The 8,999-nt window shown below is 47.7% G+C and overlaps 1 long non-coding RNA gene across 1 annotated transcript; it reads left to right on the top strand.

Moving 5' to 3' along the window:
- Window positions 1-389: 389 nt before the first annotated feature.
- LOC137089562 (uncharacterized) lies at window positions 390-3,864 on the top strand. The gene is made up of 3 exons (XR_010907710.1): window positions 390-1,156; window positions 1,550-2,262; window positions 2,633-3,864. It is a non-coding gene; the product is annotated as an uncharacterized lncRNA (long non-coding RNA).
- Window positions 3,865-8,999: the final 5,135 nt, after the last annotated feature.

Genomic DNA, 8,999 nt, shown 5'->3' with positions numbered 1-8,999 from the left:
ACTTCATGTCAAGTAAACCAAGAACAGATACAGATGACTGAATGATTTTTAATGGACCCACAATTCTGGTAGCTTCTGCCCAATCAGCCTAAAATTCCTTCTATTTTTCTACACCTATACCACATTTTACAGTGTAGAATACTTCAATTATATATAGGTACACAAATAACCCATTATAGCTGGGTTTTCCAAAACATCTTAAATAATTCTCTTAAGACTTATGGCTATGTTATACACATTAGGTAAATGGGTTATATGTTGTCAGCATAAATAGTTATTGATGTTAGCCCTTTTGTGGGTATCCGTGGAACGTGCGATTTGCCTTTATAATCTTCATATGAGTAGAATGGTTGCAGTGCCTGAATCGTTTGCTGTGCAGGTGGTTGTTGGTCATAGGCCGTGGGCCGGACCCCGATATTGTGAATTTCATAGATCCCTGCCAAGGAACTAAGTAATTTGTTTAAAGATGGCATGTAAAAAATCTTATAAGTGGTGTAAGCATTGTTTCCAACTTTGATTCGTGCACATTTTATAAAGATATCAATTTAAACTCTTAATTTTTTTAACAGGCAAATTTGTAGGACCACTAAATCGTAGCGTCAGAAAACGTAAACAAATAAACCCGTCTCCTTGACAACTAACATTGTTGATACTGTAACATTTCTCTTTGATAACGAAATCCTTCCATTATAATAGGCTTTATATACTTTTTATTTATTCAAACTATACTATACATTGTGCACTTACCATCAGAAGACTTCTAACGCTGTTGATCACCCGTAGGTGGGCTTGTCACCTAAGTTAATTTATTTACATTAGACCGCATAACAACAAAGCGGGTCGCGATTGAAAGCCGGTGCGCGTCAATGTGAAGTGCTGTATGTATGTTGCTTCTAAGGCAAAACGCCTAATAACCTTATTTTCTAAAACAAGTTGGGCATCATTTGTTTAGTGTGCCCAGAAATGGGTTGACCTCAACACTGCTGAGTTTAGTAGCTGAAAAAGCCATAGCAACATTTAACTTAACAGAAACCTAGAGACCAAGATGTGGCAATCAACGTGGGCTTCCATAGGGAATGCTACATGCTTTTCACCAATAAAGATCATATTGCAAGAGCATGTAGGAGGAGAGAAAAAGCAGCCAAAGATACTAAAGGTATGTATCAAATCCATTAATTCTACCAAATGTCTATTAAAATAAGTGTGTATTGGTGCATCATGTATTTGTGTATTCTAGTTAGTTAAAAAATGTATGTTAAATAAACCACTCAATACCAGCAAATCTTTCATTAATTCATTAAAGTCATTTTTCATTAATTTTTTTTTTTTTACATTATCTTAAAATTGTACTGAAAAGCTGGACATTTAACAAGGGTAAAATAACAGATTCAAAATAAGATTACAGTAAATATTGTGAAGTTGACATTGACTTGAACAAGTCATTGTTTTAGAAATGTTTTATTTGAAACAAAGACATCACATGGTATTACTAGACTAAAAGTAATCACCTTTGATAAACACATTTTTTGTCCCCTTTGTAATTTTATAGATAAAGGCCACTTGTTGCCAGAGGAAGTCAGTGATGACACTGCATCCAAGGTTCGGGTTTTGCGTTCTGCATCATATGGCCCAAGCCTCACAAAAAGAGCTTTCCATCTCCTGCCTGTTGGATGCCTGATATGCAGAAAGAACCAATACATAACTGATAGTCACAGCAGAAAAAGGTGCTACAGACGTTATACAAGACATCTGCCCAAAATTTATCGCGAAGGAAATCCAGAAAGTAATCCATATCAGGCAGGCTACAACCATTTCTGTGAGTCAGTGGTGGAAAAGAGGTTGCTGAGAAACCGTGAGGTGTTAAGGCTGTCCTGGCTAAATGGCCTTTTTTTAAAAAATAGTTAAAGAACAAGAAGGTGTTGACATTTCAACTTACAAAGCTTTTTCCTTAAAAGCCAGACTTCAAAAGTCACATCCATTTTTGAGATTTCTGAAATCCTCGAGAAATTATTTAGTATATGTTGATGATTTAACTGCTGATGAAGTAATCCATGATGAACCGTCACAGCCATCATCATCAGACTATAGTGAAGATGACACAGAAACAAGTCATGTTGGAGCAGGGCAAGGAACAAAAGACTCAAGACTTCTGTATCAGGCAGCCATGTCACTAAAGGAGATTATAGATGCCAAGTCTTCCTCCAAATAAGGACTCCCTTTTCTTCACATTCAGCGAGAAAACTACCAGGCTGCTATATACAGGTAAAGAACCTAGGAACAGAAAAAATAACAAATTAGTACTGTAAGAACAAGTGATACTAAGAATACTAATGTTACTTAGATTGTCAAAAATACATAAAAAAATATTTTTAAATAAGATACAAAAAAATCAATCTGTAAAGGTATCTAATTAAAAATACAAATTACATCAACCATGACATGTATCAAAATAAACAGTAATTTGTATTTTAAAAATACTAAATATTTTTCCAAAGCAACACAATTTTGATCATAATTGAAAGCTCTTCACTGTTTAAAAATTAATTTTACATGCATGTAGCAAAAAAATACTGTCCATGTCTGCCTGACCTTGAATATATACCAACAAACTTTCTATTCCTCTGTTCTACAGGAGAAGTTTGCAAAGCCTGACAGACATACCTCCCCCAATGCAGCATGGATGGAGGATCGAGGGGGAATTTTACGCAGTTCATTGGATGACACTTCCACCAGCACCAAAAAGTGTCTTGGAGCTTGTGCATTGCCAGTGCAAAGCATCACAATGTGTGGGGGGAAACTGCACATGTAGAAAGCACCAGATAGCTACCATGCACAGACACACATGTCTGTGCATGGTAGCTAGCTGGTGCTTTCTACATGTGACAAAACATTGTGAGCACACATTGTGATGTAACGTTACTATGTACAGTACTATGTAGGAACTGCTCCAATGCTGTCTAAGTGCAACACAAAACATTGTGAGCATGCAGCCATGGGCTTAATGCATCTTTAAATAAAATGACACTGATAAAGTTTATCTGGTTCAAGTTCATTTTTGTCTGGGCTCCAAACAGTATTAGGGGAGGATCACAGGCTTAACTTTAAATAAAATTAATTCATACAGCTAACGTTACCGGTAGTCTACACGGAAGGGGCTGAACGATGGGGAAAAACTTGAAATCTTCTGCAAGACAAAAAAAAAACCTTCAGCGTAACTTAGTCATCATTTTAAGACTAATGCAAATATGCCATTGCTAAACTCTTTATAGCAATAAAGCCAAACATATAGTTAAATAATTAGCTTGCGGTATCCACAGATAAAAAGCTAACGTTAATCACACCATACTAAGTTACCTCAGGTGCTAACGCTAGCTTAACATTTGCTTATATTAGTTGTACAAATACTGATAGTAGTAGCTATTTTGACGGCGAACATGTGCCAAGACCCATGCATTCAGACTTTTTACAACGTTTCGGACAATGCTAGTGCTAATCAGTTACCTACCGTCTCCACGAGGTGTGGTGCAGCCATACACTGTAGCCAAAACAATGGTTTGCCGCTCCGCTTTCAGTTCACATCCGGGTCTTCAGGCACTGGTTCAAATAATGATGTGATTGGCCAACTCAAGTTGACAAGGTAACAACACGAGCTTTGATTGGTTCTTACTCCGGCTAACCGTTTGTGGTTAGATAGCGAGATTATATCTACATTATATTTTTAATGTGCAACATTTGATGTTGGAAACAAGTAGTAATGTACTCAACAACGGTTAATGTAACCAGTTATAAAAAATGAATCAGTTCCCTGGAGGAGATCTATCAAATCGAAAACTAAAGGAGAAAAAGGGACTTGGCCCACAGCCTATCAGAGGAAAAACAAGCCCTGTTTATTTTAGGGGCCCTAGTTTACGGATCTAAGCACATGGCGCAAGTAGGTGCACCTAGGGCATGTCCGAATACACTTTTGTTGGTTTTAAGACAGAAAAAAAACCTCTAGCATGCCAGGCGCATGGCCGCAAAGGGTTGTAACTAATCTCATAATGAGTCATGGGAGTGTTTTGGGCTTAATCTGCAATAAACCAATCACCATAAATCAGTCTCATCTCCCATTCCCTTTCAAAGCCAGTTGCGCTTGCATCATGGCAGATTCGCTATTTACATGGTGGAGTTTGCGAGACTGAACGCTTCTCCAGAGGGGAATCCTCTTATTTTTAATATTTAAAAATGTTTGTGTGCTGCTGTGCGTCTCTGTGTGTGTAATAAGCAGAGTGTATATGCCTTATGCACCCGCCTATAGGGCCAAATTACTAACACAGCCTTTAAATAACACAAAAAATACTGCGCTATTGACTTTAGACCAGGTTTTTGTTGGTCAATGGTGCAGTCGTTTTCAGTTACTCAAAATAGCAAAGTGCCAACAATGCGCCTGAACACACCTTGTTTTCAGACCAACACAATTAAACAATGTGGTACTGGACGTAAAAATGATAACTTCAAAAAACACTTGTCTTGTATGACAGGGCCATAGATGCGTGTTTTAAATGCTTTCAGGCTGGTTATGTTGAGCTGGAAAGGCGGTGGATGCTGAATGGTCAGTACAGGCAAATTGCACCTTCCACGCGCGAGAGATCCACTTTCGACGCTTTCTGCGCTTGCGCAGACTAAAGGAAACACACATGCGCGCCCTCAGATCAGTCGGACGTAGTGGTGTACAAGGGGTAAAAACGTCTCGGTTACGTATGTAACCCTCGTTCCCTGAAGGAGGGAACGGATACGCCACGTCGGAGTACCGACGAATAGGAATCTCGCTAGCGAGAGCCAATCTACTTCGAGTGTAACTAAACGAGCCAATGCACATTGGCATGCAATGATTGCACCAGCTGCCCATGCCACGCAGAGCGGGTATAAATGAGGCACAGGTGCTTGCATTAAATTAGTCTTTTGCTGAGGAGCCGAGTAGGAGAAATGGCACCCCAGCAGGGTACAGAGGACATGGCGACGGGACGTGGCGTCTCCGTTCCCTCCTTCAGGGAACGAGGGTTACATACGTAACCGAGACGTTCCCATTCAGTCGGTCACTCTCGGCGCCACGTCGGAGTACCGACGAATAGGAATCCCTACCAAAGCGCCATGGCCTGTGCCCCCTTCCAGTGCCCTGTGTGAGCCTCCTGAGCTCTCTTACCTGACGAGACGGGGCTCACACAGAGAAGTCCATCACTGCTGTTCTGCATGACCCGCTCAGTGACTATTGGATAACACTGGGAAGCATGCCCTAATGGGGGGCCGCTGCGGAACCACATCATACCAAGGAGAGTTATGTGGACACAGAGCTGAGCCGTAGCCCGCCGCCGTGAGGGGGCCCCATCCCTAAAAGGAGGGCTCTCCCAAGGGAAAGACACGGGCTTCCGAGAGGAGCAACCATGGAAAAATATGTGGGATCCCAGCAGGGTCACTCACATGGCCCAAGCCAATACCGGTTCTCAAGGATTCAGCGGTAGGAGGCCTGATGCCGGACGCTCCGCCACGCCCGGCACCGAGGGCGGTGGAGGACTCACAGAGTTTGCTTCTGGAGAAAGTAAGCGCCAAGGCGCAGCAAGCCGACAGGAGCCGGGCCTCTCAGTGCTTCTACCTGTTTGAGGTGAGAACACAGGAGGAAACCGGCTCCACACGTAAGCTATAGAACCTAACGAACGTGTTGGGTGTCGCCCAGCCCGCAGCTCTACAGATGTCTGGCAGTGAGACGCCACGTGTCAGTGCCCAGGGGGATGCACCACATCTAGTAGAGTGTGCTCGTACCCTGAGTGGACAGGGCACACCTTGTGCTTGGTAAGCCAAGGTGATGGCATCCACTAACCAGTGGGCCATCCTCTGCTTGGAGACAGCCTTTCCCTTCTGCTGGCCTCCGTGACAGACCAAGAGCTGAACTGAGGTCCTGAAGCTTGAGTTCTGTCCATGTACCTAAGTGGATGGGACAGAGCAAAGCTAGGGCTGGGTCTGCCTCCTCCAGGGGCAGCGCTTGCAGGTTCACCACCTAGTCCCTGAAGGGAGTGGTGGGAACCTTGGGCACATAGCCAGGCCGGGGTCTCAGTACCACGTGGGCGTCACCCGGCCCGAACTCCAGGCACGAATCGTCGACCGAAAATGCCTGCAGGTCCCCTACCCTCTAGATGGAGGCCAATGCAGCCAACAGTAAAGTCTTCATGGACAGAATCTTAAGCTCTGCTGACTGCAAGGGCTCACATGGGGCATTCTGAAGTGCTCGGAGCACCAGAGCAAGATCCCAAGAGGGTATGGAGGGAGGTCGAGGAGGATTTAACCGTCTCGCCCCCTAAGGAACCTGACGACCAGGTCGTGCTTCCCCACCGACTTACCTCTACATGGCAGAAATAGCAGCAACGCAAACTGATGGTGGAGGGCGACAGCCTCCGCTCCAACCACTGCTGCAGGAAGGAAAGCACTGACGCGATCGAACATCTTCGGGGGTCCACCCGGCGGAGAGAACACCAATCGACGAACAGGTTCCACTTCAAGGCATAGGCCCGTCTCGTAGACGGTGCTCTAGCTGAAGTGATGGTGTTAACTACCTCTTGAGGTAAGTCACCTAGAACCTCCGCGTCCCGTCCAGGGACCAGACATGAAGTTTCCAGAGGTCTGGACGCGGGTGCCAGAGGGTGCCCCGTCTCTGAGTTAGAAGATCCTTCCTCAGAGGAATCGGCCAAGGAGGGGCTGTCGCGAGGAGCATGAGTTCTGGGAACCAAGTCCGGTGGGGCCAATACGGGGCCACCAACAGGACCTGCTCCTTGTCCTCCCTGACCTTGCACAGTGTCTGTGCAAGTAGGCTCACTGGGGGAAACGCATATTTGCGTAGACCCTGGGGCCAGCTGTGCGCAAGTGCATCCGTGCCGAGTGTGCCCTCGGTCAGCGAATAAAACCACTGGCAGTGGGACGTTTCAGGGGAGGCAACAGGTCGACCTGTGCCACCCCGAACTGAACCCAGATCAGCCGGACCACCTGGGGGTGGAGCCGCCATTCTCCCGGAAGCGCAGCTCGTGACAGCTGGTCGGCTGCCCGGTTGCGCACCCCAGGGACATGAATGGCCCGAAGCGACCTCAGACACTTCTGACTCCAGAGGAGGAGATGGCGGGCGAGTTGCGACATGCGACGTGAGCGTAGACCACCTTGACGGTTGATGTACGCAACGGTCGCCGTGTTGTCCGTATGGACCAGTACATCTTTGCCCCGTAACCGGCCCTTGAGGCGGCTCAGTGCACGATGTACTGCTAGCAACTCGAGGCAATTGATATGCCACTGCAGGTGCGGGCCCGTCCAAACCCCTGACACTGCATGCCCGTTGTACGTGGCACCCCAGCCCATGGACGAGGCATCCGTGAAGACGACAGCATGCCTGGATACCTGTTCCAACGGCACTCCGGCCCGAAGGAACCCGGGATCTGACCACGGGCTGAAGGTTTTGCGGCAGGACGGAGTGATGCTCACCCGATACGTGCCGCGTGTCCACGCCCATCTCGGGACTCGGCCGTGAAGCCAATGCTGAAGCGGTCTCATATGAAGCAGGCCGAGCGGTGTAACTGCCGCCGCAGCCGCCATATGCCCCAGGAGCCTCTGAAAATGTTTCAGTGGAACCGCCATCCTGCCCTGAAACGTGTTAAGGCAGTTCAGCATCGACTGGACGCGCTCCTTCGTGAGACGCGCAGTCCGCTTGACCGAATCCAACTCCATACCGAGAAAAGAGATCCTCTGCACGGGGGCGAGTTACTCTTTTCCCAGTTGACCTGAAGACCCAACTGGCTGAGGTGTCTGAGCACCAAGTCCCTGTGTTCGCACAACTGCTCCCGGGACTGTGCAAGGATGAGCCAGTCGTCGAGATAGTTTAGGATGCGAACGCCCTGTTCTCTCATGGGCACAAGGGCCCCCTCCGTGACCTTCGTAAAGACACGGGGGGACAGGGCCAGCCTGAAGGGTAGGACTTTGTACTGATATGCTCGCCCCTCGAACGCAAAGCGCAGGAACGGCCTGTGTCGGGGGAGAAACGAGACATGAAAGTACGCGTCCTTCAGGTCGATCGCTGCAAACCAATCTTGGGGACGGATGCACTCGAAAATGCGTTTCTGCGTGAGCATCTTGAACGGTAGCTTGTGAAGGCTCCGATTCAGTACTCGCAGGTCCAAGATTGGCCGTAACCCACCGGTTTTCTTGGGTACAATGAAGTACGGGCTGTAGAAGCCTGTCCTCATATCGGCTGGAGGGACCGGCTCTATCGCATCCTTCGCCAGTAGGACTGCGATTTCCGCACGCAGGACACGGACGTCTGCAGCTTTCACCGAAGTGAAGCGGACGTCCGTGAACCTGGGAGGGGGAACGCCGGGCGAACTGAATCGCATAGCCGGGCCTGATGGCCTGAATGAGCCAGCGAGATGGACTGGGGAGCTCTAACCAGGCTCGCAGAGACCGAACAAGCGGGAACATCAGGACCACCGGCGTACCCACCATGGGGCAGCGAGGTGGAATACAGGCACCGGCCTGGGGCGGCTGTCTCGTGGAGGTGGCCCGCAGTGAGGTGTGAATGTGCTGTGCAACACATACCTGATTCCACGGAGGGCAGAGGGTCCGCGAGGAGGCTGTGGTGCATCCCTGCGTCATCCGCTGCTGCCTGCTGGCGAAACAGGAGGAGGATGAGTGTGGTCCGGCGTTTGACCAGCCACAACTCTCCAAGCCCCCTGAGGACCCAGAGATAGAGGAACTACTTTTTTTTTTTTTTTTTTTTGAGAGTTTGGGTACCACTGGTTGTGACCAGCGGCAGAACAGAATTTAGACTCAAAACATTCCCCGGCCCTCTTCCGGGGAAAAGCAGCCCCGCCCATCTCCAGGTCACCCGTCTCAGAGGTGATGTTTCACCGACCGCTTAAACAGCAGTAGAGACGGGTGGCGTCGTCCTCCTGCCGTGAACACAGTAGAGCAGACTGTGTCGAGGGTCCCTT

The sequence above is a fragment of the Pseudorasbora parva genome, chromosome 9, assembly GCF_024679245.1.
Source record: "Pseudorasbora parva isolate DD20220531a chromosome 9, ASM2467924v1, whole genome shotgun sequence".
Taxonomy (NCBI): domain Eukaryota; kingdom Metazoa; phylum Chordata; class Actinopteri; order Cypriniformes; family Gobionidae; genus Pseudorasbora; species Pseudorasbora parva.
This window is presented reverse-complemented; position numbering and strand designations above follow the sequence as displayed.